Source organism: Agelaius phoeniceus, chromosome 5, assembly GCF_051311805.1.
Source record: "Agelaius phoeniceus isolate bAgePho1 chromosome 5, bAgePho1.hap1, whole genome shotgun sequence".
NCBI classification, from domain to species: Eukaryota; Metazoa; Chordata; class Aves; order Passeriformes; family Icteridae; genus Agelaius; species Agelaius phoeniceus.
In genome coordinates, this window is record NC_135269.1 from 2,303,419 (window position 1) to 2,322,838 (window position 19,420).

At 37.4% G+C, this 19,420-nt stretch overlaps 1 protein-coding gene across 16 annotated transcripts in view; it reads right to left on the bottom strand.

The window, feature by feature from the left end:
* Positions 1 to 19,420, bottom strand: part of PLEKHA5 (pleckstrin homology domain containing A5) — a 158,906-nt gene that overhangs the window by 77,747 nt on the left and 61,739 nt on the right. The window contains exon 1 of one of the 16 annotated variants that reach the window (XM_077178122.1): positions 5,885 to 6,021. The exons of the other annotated variants lie outside the window; for them this stretch is intronic. The gene's annotated coding sequence lies outside the window, so the exon portion shown is untranslated. Of the gene's footprint in view, positions 1 to 5,884; positions 6,022 to 19,420 lie in introns of those variants that run through there. 16 annotated transcript variants of the gene reach the window in all.

Genomic DNA, 19,420 nt, shown 5'->3' on the forward strand with positions numbered 1-19,420 from the left:
CAAAAAAAAAAAGCAAGTCAAGCTGAATACATAAGATTAAATCCTATTTCCTTAAGTAATGCTTTAATTCTTCCCATCTCAATGCCAAGTTTCTTATAAAATAAATGAAAACCACAATTTAAACAGATGGCTGAAGAGGCAGCAACACCAATACACACTATCAGGTAAGGAAGCAGAGCAGATGAAGAGTAACACTTTTTCTCTAATTAAAGTAATTTGGCCTTTTTAAATTAAGGACAAAAATCTGTATAATGGGTAAACACAAATTAATTATTTAAAGTGCTATAATAAATACACTAGCATTAAAAAAAAAAACAACAAAACACATATGGTTTTTAGAATGTGCTTCATGTCAGGTGTTTTAGAAGGTGACTTGGCCAAAGTAAGTACCACAAGAAAAACAGCATTTATGTAGCAGGATATATCATCATTCAATTTACAGATGAAATTTCAGAACCCCATCTGATCAAGAGTTTACGTCTGCCACCCACTGCTTATATGCAGACTGTCAATCACTTTGATGCCTACTGGTCTCATAATCAAACTGTTGGCTCTAGAAGTCCAGAAATTTCCATTTGACAAAAAGTATTTCTTGGCTGCCTCCCCTTGTATTTTCACATCTTCGATTTCAACACCTACACAGATTGATCTGCATTATCCTTTTGCTTCATAAATGCAGAGGAACAACTACACTTTATTTACAAAGTGAACTGTCAGCACATTTGACAGCTCTGCAGGAAGAATACCAAGCAAAAAAACATTATAATTCAGTAGTCCCCTAGTTTTACATCCTGACTCTCACACCTGTATCCTTACCTCACAATACCATGGAAATAACAATTAATATTTATTAAAGACTTTTGCTGACCCAGCAACACATTGTGCTTCAGCAAATGGCACACCAGGTTGTTCCTTCCAAGGTTAAACTGCAGAGCAGCAGAGAAAACTACAGGACAACACCTCTTGAACAGACATGATGTCTCCAATGACCTTGCATTAAATTCATACCTCAGAGACAGCCAGGATCTTGGAGCTGTTTTTCTTTCTAAGGTGGTTTTTTTCAAGCTTGGGGTACAGCAAAGTGACATGGAACTGGCTTTTTTGGCAACAGCTATTGTGTAAGAACATCTCCAGCCTCAATCAGGCAAAAGTGATTTTTTAATGTGTTTTTAATGTGTTTTAAGTGTTTTTAATGAGAGAGCAGTTCATCTGTACCTGACATTTCTAAAAGTGTAACTATATGGTAGTGAAAAATATCCTGGTGAAGACTAAGTTCATTGAGAAACTCCTTATGGGAAGGGAAAATCAGTTTATTTCATTTGTGTCAGAGCAAGGGGTCAGGGACAGAAGAACACTGGGATCACACTCAATGTCAGTCATTTCATGGGATTTTAAAATGGCAAAGAAAACCCCAGAGAAAACACCCTCTGTATTGGGTGGGAACATTATTCTTTATAGACTTCTTTAGGAACTTGTTTAAGTTTTTCTTATGTTGAATCTGGCTTGGGAAACACTTTTAAAGGACTAGTAAAATAGTATCCAAAAAAGTCAAATTAACTCCTGTTTACCATATGGAGTATTACTCAATTCTCCTCTTACCAGCAGAAAACATGAACATACGGAAGAGATTTGCAAGGCAGGGACTATTCCTATGAAACCCAGAAGTGAAAAGTCCTCCTCCTACTTTTTTCTTTCGGGATTACATATTGTATCAGGAAAGCAGATTTTAGGCTACATTTCAAGACTGTAAAACAGAGGATTTGTAAAGAAATATGTTTTTACAGCATCTCTCACCTTATATCCTTTTTGCAGAATCAGCAACTTTAGAGACGTTCCAGATCTATAAAGTAACAATGCTATGCAGAATTTTTACAGCTCTCCAGCTACTCAGTACAGTTCTACTTGTTATGTACCTTCTGACATTCAACTGTTTCTGGAAGGTTTTCTTCTGGCATGCCAAATCTTGCATTCTTTATGGGGATCCAGCTTCTCTATGGGTGTACTCCCTTTCCTAACTCCAAAGCATGGCAAGTTTGGAGATGTATTTATGGCCAGCAGGTTTGGAGTGGCACGATGCTTCAGAATTGGCACAAAGAGGAAAACACCCAACACCCTTGGTCTTTCCTGGCTGAAAATACCAATATTTATTTGTTTCTTTCCTTTAAACCTGGATTCCTGGTGCCCACTGGAGCTCCAGGCACCACAGAACTCATGGAACAGCAATCACAGACTCTGTTTAACTCTTTATCAACCTGGTTTTGTGCATCCTGCTCTGATGAAGGTGGCAATGAAATCTCTAGAACATGCTACTGGCTAGAGCTGTATGGACAACGATACTCTTTCATGGTGGACATCACAATAAGAGTCCCTTGAAGACAGCCTTTTTGAAGGTATTTTTGAATATTATTCTCCTCATATGCAATTTGGATCATAAAGCAATGAATTTTAACAATAGAAGCTGGGAGAGGAGAAAAAAAAAAAATCAGTTCACCAGCAATTTCTCATTCCACATGAAGATTGGGGACTAAAGTAAGTTTTGCATGTTGAAAACAAACTGTCACTAGGAGAACTCTTCCATGGAGTAGGAATTTATGGAGTTTGGCCATACTGATGCCTTGGCCTGGGAGGTTTCCCATGCCTGCTGTTTATAGGGTTGCTAACACCCAGCACACTCCTGACCCATGCCTGCCCCAGGCAGGGCTCTAAGGATGCTCTGCCAATGACAAGTCAGCAAAAAACATCTGCCATGGTCCCCTCCCTCCTCATGCCCTTTTCCTGGAGATAATTAAAACAAAACCACCCAAACCAAACAATCCAGCCTACTCTACACATTTTAAAGGAACAGAAAACGCACAAGCCAAAATACATGTTGGTCAAACAACTTCAGATAACATTTATTTTCACTTTTGCTTGGAGAGCTCCAACCCTAGAATGACTGACATTGCCCCATAACTAAAGTTTTAAATGATTTAATGCCAAGATAAAAGCTTGATTTCATAATATGTTATGTTATAAAAGCAAACATGGTCTTCACAAAATAAGTGTTTTCAGTGTTTTGCAGAAAAAGAACATTCTACAAAGTGAGAAAACAGATCAATGTATGAGGCATATTAAAAAAAAAAATTAAGTTCAAGCAATGAATTCATCAGCTTCCCCAAAAGCAAGTATGAGCAAGCAAAATAGTGCCTTGCCATGAATGTTGTTCATATTTTTCTTCATTAGGCAGAAGGTATTTTGAGGTAAAGAATTTGTTCCATGATCATGGCTCTAAACTATTTCACTGCTCAGGTGAAATCAGAAATTTATCCCTTCCCTCTCTGCCTCCCAAAATAAACACCACACTTGAGGCTTTTGAAAATTTTTTGTCTGCATGACAGCTTTCACTTGTTTACTGCAAAAAATTTGTTTCTATGGCGAGGTAAGTGAATCTGCAGATGACACTGAATGTTCACACCTGGTGTTCCAGTAGGGATCATATTATTTAGATAAAACAGGAGTTTCAACATCAGAAGAACCACATGTAACCCCCTTTCACCAGTAAAATAGCAGACTGATACACCTGGCTCAATTTAGAGGCAAAGCCAGAAGTTTCTTTCAGTCATGCAGTTCAGTGACACACAGCTTTAAATACATCAATATATTCCTCTGCTAGCTTATGTTAGGTAGCAACACATCTAAATAAAAATATACTTTAAGATTTAAAAACCTTGCTCATATTAAAACTGTATTTTTTTTCCTTTAAAAACCCCAAAAACCAGCAACCCAAATCCTGCAAGAAAACAGGAAACTTATGAGCTAGACTGTGACTCTTATGGGCTGGAAAAAGTAACTGGAAAATTCTAGCTACCACCACACCAACTATGCCTCTATTCAGTTAACCAACAAACCCAGAAAGTCTCATACTAGCAGCCATGATCAAGCTAACATATGCAGTAAGCATTTCTAGACCTATACTTAAGAAAGGCCCCTCATTCCATTCCCTTTTCTTTTCTGGAAAGAATTTAGGCACATTATTATGTGCTTAACTGATTAACTTAAATGTATAGCTGCATGGGGTTTTTTTGCTGAAGAAAAGTAGCAAATTAGAAGTTTATGTACAATCCTAAATTCCTGTCAACAGAACAGCACAACAGCAATTTATGCCATTCAATCTATACAATTCCAAACCTAAAATGCTACCAGCACTTCATTTTTGTGCATAGCCTCTGTATTTATTTCCATCTAATAGTACATTCAGTATACCAAAAAGCACAGCACACTTTAAACTTTTTAAAGACAGTTTGATATAACTGCCTATAAAAAACTATTATGGCTATGCCCAAATCACACTAAAAAAACCCCACAAAACAAACCAGTGATAAAACTTGCATTAAAATTCAACTTATCAAGCTTAAAGAGAAATATAAAAAAGGCACCAAGTTGGTAAGATAAGCATCTCACTAAAATGAAACATTAAAATTTATCTAAATTCAACATTAGAATTTATTTGGGAACTATAATGACACAGAAAATCGTTTTTCTATTCACGACAACAGAATTTAAAAAGCTTTTCCCAGAGCTCATTGTTTTTAGTTCTGGGTTAGGAGCCAAACCACCTACATGAAGAGTCAGAGCTACAAAGGAACTTCAATGCTAACAGTCATCTTCCAAATCACGTAAATCATAAATATTACATCCATTCTGCATCTGCAATACATCACCACCACACCACCATACCACAAGAATTGCCAGTTGCTGCATTAATGAAATTACCCTAAGCACAGGTTTCTGGAAGCTGATGTATTACATCCACCCACAGCTCTGATTCAGACCATCCAAATTCTGTCTGGAATTATTTCCTGATGAAAATCAATACCTAACTTTTACTGAGATGAGTTGCAGTATTCCCCAGAATCTTCAAACAGATGAAGAAGACATTTTTTTTGCATGTATTCATCCATCAAGACTTGTCATCCTTAAAGGAACACCAAAAGAAACCAAAATCAAAGTGACACAGCAAAACCCTGGGCTTCCCTTGCTAAATGCCTCCCTGGAGATAATTGTGCCGTAATTTTCTAGCTATAAAATATAAAAAACCTTCTCAAAATTGGAATCTGACAAGATTTTTGCGTGTCACAGGACTGCAGCACTTTTACAATTAGACATTTAACTGCCAGGGAGGAGAAAAGAAGACATGCATTTTATATGAAGAGAAAACAGTTACCATGAAGTGGAAACTGAAGTGGTTTTCAGTTATTTAAATCCTAAGCTACAACCAGATACTGCTTTGTAGGTTGGCTGGTGTTTTTTTCTGAAATAATTTTTATGCTGACAGATTTTGCAGCTCATTATACGACATCCCTACGGAAATAAACACCCAGCTTTGCAGGTGACATACACACAGATATATACACTGACTGGAAATGTACCTGGTTTTCTGTTTTGTGCCCTCCACAAGCACTTACAACCGCCGAAATCACATTTGAAACCTGGCATCCAGTAACACTGCCATATGAGCTGTGTGTTAAAATCAGGTACCTTACAAGTGTCTATTTGCAAAGTACTTCCCATCCAGCATTGCCAGCTAATTTAAAAAAGCTCAAATTCCTGCTACATTCCATCTCTATGACATGATTTAGCAGACAAGCATGTCTAAATAAAAATCTTGGAAGTGAGACACAGTTACAGTAAGTAATAAACACAAACGCAACCTCTACCCACAATCAGACTTCTACTTAAAATCTTAACTTGAACTCTACAAAGTTGTGCTCTGCTTTGCATATATATTGCGAGTTCTTGAATGCTGCATTAAAAAAAAAAAATCTTTAAAAAAGCATTTTTTCCAAAGTGGGAGGAAATGCTTTATTAGGAAAAACAATCATTAAAATGTATAAGAATTACTCACCAGTCTCCAGAGACATGAATTCTTTAGCACAAGCTTGACACACAAACAGGAAAACACAAGTAAGGATGTGAGGGACGACCCTTTTCTCTTGGAAGCTGTTTCCCAGTGAGTGCTGCACAGCCCTGACCCAGAGGAAAAGCAACTTAGCTGTCAGGATTGCTAGACTCTGAGAAAGCTGATCCCAGAGTGATGTCACTTATTCCTGAAATGTTACTGCAGCTCCAAACTATTGACTCTCTCCTACCAATAAAATCTCATCCTCCAGATGATGGAAAACAAAACGTTTTAACTACAGGATTGAGTTTCAACAGGAGATAATAGTACAGATTTTAACAGCATATCTTGAGCTTAGACAAACTATTACAGCCAGAAAAAAGTGAGAAAAAACCCAAACCACGAAACAGGCCCCAGATGTTATCTAAATATACTCTTCTAATCATCTCTAACCTGCAAGGATTTTCTTTCTGGCAGCAGTAGTCAGAAAAAACTCCATGAGATGAAGGGGAAGAGCAAAGACTGGCACCACAGCACTGGGAATCTGTCTACAAAGCTTCAGCTAACTCAGCTTGAGAAGTTCTTGGCCTGGCAGAGTTGCCCTCAGCCAGGTCACCTTTCTTCCTTTTTGGACTTCTTTCTGCCCCAAGGTGTGCCCCACAAAGGAAGCTCAATCCTCAGGATTTTGGCCAGCTTCATTGGGAAGCATTTTTTTTGGATGGAAAGAAAAAAAAAGTGAGCAAAACCCATAATGCTTGTGTGCTAAAATCAGGAAGTTTTAATACTGAAATAGATGTATCCAAACTACTAATGCAGCATGTGAAGCTATCAACATTGTGAGGAACACCACAGAAGGAAAGAAATTATCACAACAGGCACTGCAGGAAATTTCTATCCTGGACAGAAAAAGCAGGGACTAATACTCTAAAAATATAAAACAAGAAGGAGATGAAGAACATGAATAAATTATTTGGTGCATAAAATTCACTTTTGCAATAGTAAAAAAGCAGAGTTGCCATTGAAGGGATGTCTGGGGTCTTCTACAAAGTCCCAAATTTTAGACTAGAGCACAGAGATTTCATATTAAAACCCTAAACATCAAAGATTATCTTCAAATTAGCATCACACACATCTTTAAATATGACAGCCCACAGATTTCCAACAGTCCTGAGCCAACACCATCCTAAATTAGAGCTGGTTAGCAACCAACGGGAGCACTGTGTGGGCAAGCACCACCTTCAGTCAACTGCACTGAGGGCAGTGTCAGCCTTTCTGCACAGAGAAGGCCTGTATTTTTGCACATCTATTAGTGAAAATATGTGAGCCATAAAGAGACAAGTCTTGCATAAAAAAAAAAAAGGAAATTCACAAGATAAATCACTGCTTTTTAAAAAATGATCCCACACGTGCAAGATGAGAAATTCTAAGGAATGCATAAAGTAACAAACTAAAGGGAACAGAGAAGCCTTCAAAGCAAAGAAATGGCAACTCAAGTTAGAACAACTGAAAACATTCCTCTGATAGCAATGGGAAAACACCCCAAAAGTGTCAGGCAGTCAGAAAAGGCTTTAAATGGGGATTGAAACTTGAGTTATCCCTCAATTTTCAGTGTGAGCAGCATCAAAATCAGAAGCTGGGGGCAGAATGAAGTAGAAATAAATGCAGGCTACAAGCTGTCATGGAAGGAACTGGTTAAAGAGAAGCAGCCAAGTGCTCAACAGTGCCCAGGACACTCCTGCCAGAAGCCTGTTCAGAGCTAAGGGGTGAGATCATCAAACCCTTCTGTGTCAGAAAAAGGCTGGCTCCAAAACCCACAAGTGCTAAACCCCGAAGGCAAGTGACCTATTTTGAAACAATTTCACCTGTCACACTTAGAATAGCAAAAATCTGGAGTGCAAAACCTGTGAAATGCTGTTTTCCGAAAAAGTATGGAATGTGAGACTTAAGCCAAGTATTAACAATGCTGAAATTAGTTGGCAAATATGAGTTTTATCATCAGTCTGTAGTAATGCAAAGCCATGCACTGTATTTCAAAATGTGACTGGATGGATTAATAAATTCAAGTTCTATTAATCTGATATTTTTTTAATTTTTTTTTTTCAGACTTAAATAAATAGAAATCACCGTTGTTGGACCAAAATTGTGGGATTCAAAATTGTGGTATTATACAGGCATGTGCTAAGTGGTCAATATTAGAGACTGTGCCTCCTTTTCTTGCTTGACACATTTAATTCACAATACTGATCCACTGCTTGAAATGAAGTTAGCAATCTCCTCCTCCTTTTTTTGATAGCATATGATAAGTTTTACAGAAGTAATTAATCTCCTGTTAGTTCTGTGGCATTAAAGCCTCTCTTTGTAAGAGCTGTGCTATTTCCAGAAGAATCTAAATTTCATTAATAGCCTCCAGCCCTGAGTTCAGTGTTAAGACTTGATGAAGCATTAGCACATGACATTGGAAGACAAAGATCTACCAGTTTTGAGAGACAGAAGCTTGCCAGAATGTAAGGGCTGATTTTGAAAGAGAAAATCTTAATATTTAATTACACTGACTTTCTGGTTTTGTCCAGTTTTGAATTTCATTTTAAAATTAGCTATTTCTGAAGGCCTTCAAACTGAGATTGCAGTCAGTGCTGAAGCACCATAATTTTCAACAGAGCTTAACTTCCTAAAAATATAAGAAAGCCAAGACTAATTCTAATAGTCTAAATCAGAATAGTACAACAGGACACACTTTGTCCCTACTGAACTAGAGAGTTAAGTTCCACTTAACGTAACTTGCTATTTTCAGTAAGAAAAATTTTGGTTTTTTCAGCCAAACCAACATAACTGAGCCCAAGGAGCAGGGGAAAATAAAATTGCTCTGGGCATATGTACAGACAGCCACATGGCAATACTGCCTATATTTTTCACAGAATTTAGGGGTTTATGTTCACGTCTATGTTACTAAGACTTTAGTAAATTATTTTACTAAAGTCTTTAGACATTTGATTTAGGGAACATACGTCTGATTTGTTCAACAGGCTGCCTTATGGACAATCAGTGTAAATGCTATAATATACAAAAACCTTAGGTCAAAAAGATGCCACATAAGAATGAGGCTCATGCAGAAATGTCAGATGGACAAGACTCTAGGTGGTCATCAAGTTCAACCTCGTGCTCAGAGGTAAATCCAATGCCAGATCAGATTGCAAAGGCCCTTGTTCAGTGGAGTCTCAAAAATCTTCAAGAAAGACATGGAATCATTCTCTGCTCAAGAGGCTTGGTTTTTTTACTACTATTTTTATTTTAATCTGTTAGAATGTGCTTTACTGTAGTTTATGACCATTGCTCTTTTTACAGTTCTGAAGAGAGTCTGTCTCATTTACAAAGTCCATGTAGGTAATGAAGAATGCAGTTAAGTCCCTGCTTTTGTCATTTCTTCAGGCCAAATGCATTAATCTCCTTCAGCCTCTTGAGCAGAGAATGATTCCATGTCTTTCTCGAAGATTTTTGAGACTCAACTGGACAAGGGCCTTTGCCATCTGATCTGGCACTGGATTTACCTCTGAGCACGAGGCTGAACTTGATGACCACCAAAGTCTTGTCCATCTGACATTTCTGCATGAGCCTCACTCCTGTGTGAGGAACTGACTTGCTGATCAGTGACAAAATAGTTCCACCCCAGCAGCAACTCCAGGAAAGACTCTGCAAACAGCCACTGAACTGAAACTTCAAATTATTGATTGCTTATGGTGCAGTCAATTCTTCACCATTCATGCCATCCATACCCACACTCAGACACAAAGGTACCACATGAAGATACATCAAAAGCCTTGCTGAATTTATGTGGTTTCCACTGTTTTCTCCCTCAGTTGCAGAGGCAATCACTGTAGGAGGCAGCCAGGTTGGTCGAGCAAGATTTTTCCTTGATATATCCATGCTGGCTGTTTCCAATTACCTTCCAGTCTTTCACATGTCTAGGAACAGTTTAAATGAGTTGCTCATTAATATTCTCAGGGAAAGAGGTGAAGCTGACCAGTGTTTAGTTCCCTGGATTCCTTTTCTTGCTTTTTTTTTTGAACACAGCAATGTTTGTCTATTTGCAGTCATCAGGGTTATCCATGTTGATAAAAATCACTCTCATGGTGACATCTGTCAGCTCACTCAGCACCCTCAGCTGTTTATGCTCCTAGAATAAGAATCCATGGCTGTTCCAAGCATCAGTCAAAAAATAATTTTAACGTGAATGTCATATTAAAAAAAAACAAAACAAAAAACAAACAAACAAACAAACAAAAAACCCCAAACAAACCCTAGGAGGGGTAAAGGCCTTAAGGCAGCTTATATCTGTCAAAACAAAAAAAAAAAAAAGAAGAGGTGGAACAACAAATGACCCCATAGGAAACACATCACTGCCCCAGGTTGCTGGAATGCTCCAGGATCTGCTGGGAGCTGCCACCTGATACTTCCTCTGCATCTACAACCCTGCTATAAATCTCTCTACTGAGAGCACTGAAGTGTCACCCAAGCATTTCTTTAAGCTTGCTTTGCTTAGTTTAAGCTCTATACACCATGAGCAAAAATGATAATGAATTTGAAACCAGGAATTTTGACTGCTTGCTGTTGACAGAACAGACAGAACAAGTTTTCCCAATGGGAAAGCCCAGCCTTGGCTTGCAACTGGAATGCCTTGTTCTGTCCCAAACATCAAAGGATTTAAAGACAGGTAATGGAAACTGCATGCAGCATGAACATTACCAGTCCAGCAACCTCAGCTGGCAAGTCAAGCCCTCAACAGCCCACAGGGCTCTTTTTCCCAATTACATGACACACAAAGACACTTACAGAGAACCTTAAATGAGCTTGGGAATAACTAGGCAGCATTTAGAGTTGCAGTCATACTAGAATAACATGTTTATAGTTTATATACAGCCTTTGATTCTATGCATTGAAAATGAAAACAAGCAAAGTGAATGTTTCCTCCATCCCAATGCTTTCAGAGGAAGGGAACAGCATTTTTAGATTTACTGCTGAAAGACCAAGATTAAAGCAAATGTCTGGTTAAAGAATGCATTAATTTTACAAACATATATACATTTCTACAGCATCTTTTATTAAAGCAAACTGCACTCTCAGGCTGCAGGAGTTGCCATTAGGCAACAGCTGAAACAAAAATGTTTCAGGGATTTTTAGCTCACTGCTGAAGCCAACACCAGTCAGAACCTACTCCTCACTCAATCACAGAAAGGTGTGGGTTGGAAGGGACTAAAGATCCTCTGGTTCCACCCCCCTGCCATGGGCAGGAACACCTTCCACCATCCCAGAGTGCTCCAAGCCCTGTCCAACCTGTTAAATTTCAGGGATGAAGCATTTACAGCTTCTCAGGGGAACCTGTGCCAGTGCCTCACCAGTCTCACTGGCAAGAATTTCTTCCTAATACCCAACTAAACCTGTCTTTTTAAAATGAAAACCTGCACTCAAATTAAAAACTTTCAAATTAAAAACTGCACTTACCCTGTCACTATCTGCCCGTGTAAGTTCCTCTCCCTCCTTTTTCTAAGCCCCTTTAGCTCCTTCCCTTGCTTTTCTAAAATGCACTTCATGTTTAACCCAGGATGCAACTCAGGAAAGAGCAATCATAAAACCTGATTATTTAGACATTTTATTCACTGGAAAACAGATTTTCAAAGCATGTGCCAGACATGAAGGACACACAGTGTCCCAAAACTCATCATTAAGGCCTGAATCTTCTGAGATGGAAGACAGACACTTATTCCATCCCTGAAGCCTGTGACAGTCTTCTGCTCCCCCCAGTGGCAAAAACCCAAATACAATCCACAAGGAGGCCACTGAAGCAGCATCACATGCTCACACAGCAGTGCTCTCAGAGGTTCTTCAAACCCAAGATTTCCAGTATGCTAAGGACTTCTGTTCTACAGAAAATAAACAACAGTCTAAGTCAACATTTATCTTGATTTGTGCAAAAATACTTTTCAGAATTGATAAAGCAGTTACTAATGGAAACATTTTAAATTAATCTGTAATCCTAAATTGACAGCAATTTTCTTGGGTTGTGATAAATGAAAAAAAATTATAAATATTTTCGATACAAGCATTAGTAGCAATCTTCTGTTTAAAAAAAAGTCACAGGAAGCTGCTGCCATGCAGACATCACTTGCCTACTCTTACCAGCCTTCTGATGTTTTCTTTTTACACTGGAGTTTTACACTCCAGTAAAGGGGAGCAAGACTTGTTCATTTCATTTCATTCAATAATATTCTTCCTTTTTCTCTCTCCCTAAAAAGGAAGGTGCTAAATCAGTGGGATTGGCTGAAGTGGTCCACAGAATTATGTGCTTTAAAACCACTGAGTTCATGAGTTTTAAGACCTAACAGCTTTCTGAATTTCATTTCCATGCTTGTCTTTTAAATGTATTTTGCAGACTTTCCCCAAGGATTAAGATGACAATGTGACAAGCAGCTTTCTCAGGATTTTTCTCCACTGTCTTTTAATGATTTTGCAAATGCTCAAGCCAGTGCAGAGCAGTTGCTCAGCTTCATGGTTTCTATAATTACATTCCAGTCAGGTTAGGTTAGTCATTTTGATATCTGAAAAATAATCAGGATATCAAATATTCACTACTTGAGCTTGAGAAGACACATTTCCCCCAATAATTATAACAAGACTCACATTACAAACAGTTCAGCTCTTTGCAGAATGATTCTGATGATCCACATCTATTGGATACTGCCTGTCAGAAAACATGAATTCAATGTTTGGACAGAAAGAGAATTACTGATAACCATCTGCAGTGTCATAAAGGGCTTGATACACTCTGAAAAAACATCTGGTTAGAGGTTATAAGCTTCTCTATTCTACACATTGGGGTAGTTGTTTCTAACATGGATGACATGCCAAAGTTATTGATAAATAACTTTAAACCTGTAAATTACAATTTCTGCCTCTAGAGCAAGGACTAGGATGTCAACAGAATCAGCAAAGGAATCTACTGCCTTCAACTAATTTATTTTCTAGATAAAGAGCAACAGCATCTTACTGATTATTATTCCTTATTACTGTAATTCTTCAATTTAAAAGGTTTCTTCTATTTTCATTCAGTATGAGAAAGCTGCAGAGAAGTGGAAGTGTAATCACCAGTCACAGTGTCTGCATTTTTATCAGTAAGAATGTTACTGGTGTGTGCATGAGGTCCCTCAAGTTAAAAGTAAAGAAAGTGTAGACTATTTGCAGACACTGAAATGCTTTTCAGTGAAAAAGGGTCCACTGGTTCAGTGTTCAAATTGTAAATTTGAACACTGATACAGGGATATCAGAGCTTTGCAGGGAACCAGCTGCAAACATTTTAAAACTGTTGAAAGCATTTTTCTCCTAATATTTTTCAAGGAAATGGCTGAGCCATTTTCATTTAGTCTTTCATATAAAACTATGGAGGTAACAAGAGACAAAAAAATGAGCCTGGGAAGCTAAAGGGCTTTCTGGATCAGAAAGTCTAGAAGTGTTAAGAGTCTAGAAGTATAGAAGAACTACAACATGGCTGTAGTTAGCTGCTTAGTGTAAAGCAGTGGCTGAACTTCTGTACAGGTATGGAGACACCCCAGGCACTCATAAGACCCTGACATTTCTGAGCTCCTCTTCTCTCGGCTGTGCTGTTACTTTTCCACATAGTTCTCTGACTTTGTTCCAGCTTTACATAGGTGCAGCAGAAGCTTTCATAATTTTTTGGGTGAAAATGGAGAAGGGGAATGCAGTCAGAGACTCTCAATATCACTTCAACACAGTTATCAGAAACTGACACATTACCACTCTACTAGACATATCACTATAACATAAAATGAAGAAATTAAATAAATCTAATTCTGTTCAAGTCCCAGACTGATTAATACATTTAATAGTCCTGTCTCAACAAAACTGAAACTGTTCTTCCTTGGTTTCAATACAGACAAAGTAATGAAATAAAAAACTGCATCCAATGGATGAAATCATCAATCTGAATCTGTCCTGTGAGTGTGAATTATTACAAGACACAACAAGACAAGAACATCTTAGTGCTCAGCGCCTTGAGCTGATGAACTTCGGACCTTAAATTTCCTGTTCAATAGGGCAGTGCCACAGTAAGATACCAGAACAGAATTCCATTTCTAAATGGAATAATGCAAATCTGGTAGCTAAAATAGTGAAACCAATCCCGCTCCATGAGCAAGAAGTTTCTCTGGGGCTATTTGGCTTTTCTCCCTATGGGGCCAGGTGCAGCTTTGCACTGACATGCATTTCAGGTATTTGACTGACAGTCATCATCAAGCTAATTGCACCAGGGATGTGCCCTTTGGCTTCACCAGGCTTCCTCTGTGATCCTGGTTAAGTAAACCTCAGTTTCCACTCCCAATTTGTACTATCATTATATAAAATACTCCCCACCATTAAAACAGATAAATACAACTAAAACAACAGCTAAACATGACAGCTTAATGCTAAGTAAACCTCTGTTTCCATTCCAAATTTGCACTATTATATAAAATACTCCCCACCAATGCAACAGCAAGGTACTAATGCTGCACTGGAAGGCTGTGGGGAACATTCCCAACCTATTTCTGATCATTCAGGGAGCTGGAAATTGAATTCAGCTGCTCCTGCAGGAAGCACACCCCAGCCAGAACCACACTGTGCTTGGAGACACTTTCAGAGGCAGCATTAAAGAACTTATTTTGACAGCCTCAGTTTGAGGGCTACTAAGGATATCTGTCTTGTCTTTGCTCATAGGGAGAACAAATGCACTGGGCAGAGTGGGCTGAAGCAGATGGTATTACCAAAAGTGGTGTTGTTTAAGTCATGCCTTTCGTTCTCTGCTATGACAACCTTGATGGCTCGGGCTATTTTCTCCAGGAGAAAAAAAAATTAAAAATCGCCCTATTTCTCAGAACAGTAAAAAAAAAAAAAAAAAATAAAAATTCTAACACAGATTTCCCTGGCAAGATACAATGTCTCATATCAGACAAATTTCTACTGAAAATTGTTAAGACTTGTATTGATATCCTATGTTTTAATGACAACTCTGAAAACCTTTTTGTATTTCTTGTTTCTCCGTGCATTTTTTCCCCTCCAAACCCCCCATCATATGCTGAACCTATCTTGTCAAAAAGAACCAACCATTTAAAATAATGCAATAAATCTATTTTGCTGGTTTTGTTTTTATCTTAATCATGGATCCCACTTAAAGGGACCTCAAGACTCCACGTAACAAATCCTGTTCCATGAAAACATTCCAGGTCCTTCCACTGAAGATGTTACTCAGTGCTGTCACCAAACACAACATTTTCAATGATTCAAAGGTTTTTTTTATTCAGTTGCTCATATGATAACGTTCATGTAAATGACAGATTTTCCACCAATATGGTTGTGTTATGATACCGATGTAATTGCCTGGAAAAAAATCCCTGTACACATTATTTTATATATATTATGGTAAGAGAGGCAAAGGAACCATCTGAAATATAATGACAGCCAAATTTGGGAATAAACTGTAAAGATTGAAAATACTGAAATTCTGATTAAGTTAATAATTTCCATATAAACAGGGAAGTATAAAACATGGTAACCTTCTGATATTTAAGGCAAGATATGAATTGATTTTTTTGGGCAAGATATGAGTTGCACAAAAGTCCCTTCAAGTGGCCTGAAGTACATAATAATTAACATTTCTTTTCTTTTTTCCTCAATGGTCATACTTGGAAAGAGCAACAAGTTTTGATTGGCTTGGAAAAAATGAAGTCACTGTATAGTACATGCCTCCATTAAATTCAGCTTAGTTTAAGGAAAGCACAAAACAATTCCAGTTTTCTTACAGCCACTGACATGTTTAAATACTCAACTGTTGTCTCCTCACCACAGCACTGAAATGTGCAGAAGACTGAATATCCTGGAAACATTGTAAAACATCAAAACATGCATAAACATAAGGAGAGTGATGTTGTACTCAAAACACACTGGAAAAATTCAAGCTTATGTATGATTTTGAGAAACATTTCTGGTTTGTTTTTTTTTCTTTTTGTTTTTCCCCTTTTCCCTATGTTCTTGGGGAGGTGGGGATGGAAATTCTGATCTACAAAAAGAAATCATTTTACTTACTCTTGGTCATCTTTTAGGAAATTTAAACTTCTAAACAACTCCTCTATACAAAATCATTTGCTAAATTTTCATTGACAGATATTCCCAATAAATACCTATTCACTACTGAATTAGAATGATCTAGTGTATTCGTGGTAAAAATCTGCCAAAACTCACAGGACGGTATTTAATACTCATTTTAAACCTCAGTGTACTGAAAAAGTAGACAATTTTTAGCTCCTTCAGCAAGGACTTAGCCAGCTCATTATTTCCACTCTCTAGGTACAAAAAAAGCCAAAATTTTTTAAAATAACACAATCCCAAATATTTTCATTTTTCATTTTAATAGACCCATTTCTCAATTTATACCAGACACATATAGAAAGAACTAATCATGCCTTCCTTACTTTTCCATAAAATCTCAGACTCAATTATACATGGCTGACATTAGAGCCAATTATTTTAAATGAGAACTGGTGTACGTTTTCTTTTTCACTTGGAAAAGTAAATTTAGTTCATGCTTGTGAAACAGCTCCACTCCTTCCTCCACTTCATGAAAAAAAAACCTAGAAAAACTAATAAATGGCAGTATCAGATTGTAGCAAACTGTCTAAAATAGGTCAAGATCCGATGCAGAATGCTGACAAGGTTTTTAGACACAACCTTCAGCCTAAAATTGTCACAGACTCTCCATCCTCTCCATCTGGCACACCAAATGAGTATGTTCAATTGTCAGCAGTAGTAAAATCTCTTATTTAGAGCACAGTGTGAATGGAAAAAGGCTGAGCCTTCACTGTCCAAAAGATTTTAATAATTCAAAACACAGTTGGCAGGCAGCTGAAGTGACACATACACAAAGGTTCCCCTTCACACCACATCCTTAACTGATTTTTTCCCCCTGTACAAACAATTATATTTATGAAAATTCAAGCAAAAAGTTTATTTAAACATTATTTCAGTAGTGGTGCTCTCTCAAAAGCACTAAAGCCACCACCATATTGTCACTGCTGTCCTAGTGAAAAAGTGCCACAGACGTCAGTGACTTTTTATTCATGTATTTAAAAAAAAAAGATTTTTTTCATCCTAACTCAACAGATTGAATTACATGCCTTACATTTTCAGTCACATGAGGGAGTTCCTCAAGATCCTTCCAGAGACCGCCAGTTTCTAAAAATCAGAACACCTACATGGCACAATCCCAGGAACTTAAACCTTTCACCCTGCTATTTTATCACCAAATACAATATATTGATCCACAATAAAACACAAGAAAATCCTAATAATGGCTGACATGTCTAAAATGACTGAAAAATAACATTCCTTAGCACAGAAAAGCATCATTTTATTCAATTTCAGTCCTCAATTCTGTGCAATTTGAATGCATTTTGAATAATCTTGTTCAGCCAGCAGCCCTTACACACATTCATCTCCCTCTCTGTATGTTCTCTGTGTATATCTATATTTGTATTTTTAATATATATATGTATTTATTTATGCACACACACATCTAGAAATACAAAGAAACCAACAAAACTAGCACAGAGTAAAACTGCAGCAAAATAAAGGCAATATATTATTGTCAAGTTGTCTGAGTTCTCAAAATAACCTCTTTATGCACAACCACCATTAAGACATAAACACAAGGCGGATTTTGTTTTTCCACAAGCTGTCCATGACCTAAAGTGGACCTGAATGCTCAATAAAATGGTTATAGGCAAGAGAAGCTCTGCAGAGGAGACAGTATCTTAGCTACAAAATTCAGCTAACCGTTGTAACAATAATGTAAGAATTTAGCTTTTTGGAAAACTAACCAGAGTCAGGACTTACTTCAAAGGAAAGAATAAATATTATCATGAAGACTAAAATAGACATGATCAAGGTTATAAAAATAGCTTGTCATATTTAACACTTGCAAATTTCTGCTTTAGACTAACAACTGTTCTTTTACAAGACCTGTGAAAATCAACTTCCTTAGAGTTTTGGAGTTCTCTAGGATTGCTGTTTGTCCAGAAATTGCCCTATGGTAAATCTGTAGCTTCATATCATCCTGCAGATCTCTGTGAGACACAGCTCAGGGCACCTGAAGGCACCACCACTATCACACAACATGTTCCAGCTGTGAGTGAAAACTCGTATTAGAAATAATAACCAATATTAGAAATAACTAATAATTATAAATAATAACTAATATTAGAAATAACTATTAATTAGAAATAATAACTAATATTAGAAATAACTAATGATGCTTTGAAGGAAATGAGTTAGTGTAACAAGTAAATGTTTTTTGGTTCTTGTTTTGGTTTTTTTTGTTGAGGTTGGGATTGAAAGTTTTTGAGATGATATTTTGTGTTTAGACTTGAATGTTTATTTTTCTAATCTGTGTAATAGTCTCACAAGCAGCAAGTTTTGTAGTATTTTACTAACAAGTTACAAAATGGTTAACTATCTTTTTTTATCAGGTCTTTTAAGGCTAAACTATCTAAGAAATGACACATATTTTTGTTTTTAATTTAGTAACTAATATCTTGAAGTCAGCAATGCGGACTTTTTTTGTTTAATTATAAAATACTATTTAAACTTATGAAGAAGTTGAAGAACAAGGACTAGTTTCTGCTTTAAAACTTTATCTTGTTTTTTATATATTACTATATTCTAAAACTCCAAACTCTTAGATTTTTACTTTGTGATATTACACACTTCTAATCAAAGTGTATACTCGTAATTTTAGTGTTATCAATTAATTTTGGAAGGTTTCTCCATGGCCTCAGGTCAAATGCAGTGCTCTCTCAGGGGTCAGAGTCTGTCAGCACTGAAAGACTAAAATTCTCAGCACCCAGGGCTCCGGCAGCAGCAGAGTGATGGATTTTGCTCAGCACAGGTCTGCAGTTCCCCCTGGCTGCCTTCCTCTCATCATTTGTCAGAGCAGCAATCCAAGCACAGCTTTGCCAATGGGTTATGACAGCCCTTTGCCACCATGAGGCCTCAATTAAATGCATTATCCTCAGGCTTTAACAAAAATCTTAACTCCTGGACCCATTTAGATAATTTTCCCCAGAAACCCCACATTAGAGGGTCAAGCAAACTCATGTTCAAGTACTCAAGATTCACAGATCACCCTGCCTCCCCTCCCTCTTCCAACCAGGAGTGTCAGAGTGAGGATGAAGCTTAAGGGCTTATTGATTCTGCTCCTATAAATCAGGTCAGCTGGAATCATAACAGGGGTTGTGTTTGGCAAGAGCCTTTGTCAGACTCAGCAAATTCACTGACAAGCAGCTTTTCCCATTGTAATTCAAATCTTTTATCCTAAAGACTGAAGTATATATCCACAATCACAACAGGATAAAGGCTATCCACTTGTAAAAACAAGTTCCCCTCCCAACCCCAAAATATTTGTGAATGCATTAGTGCTAAGAGCTCCAATCTCAATGTGGAGTGATG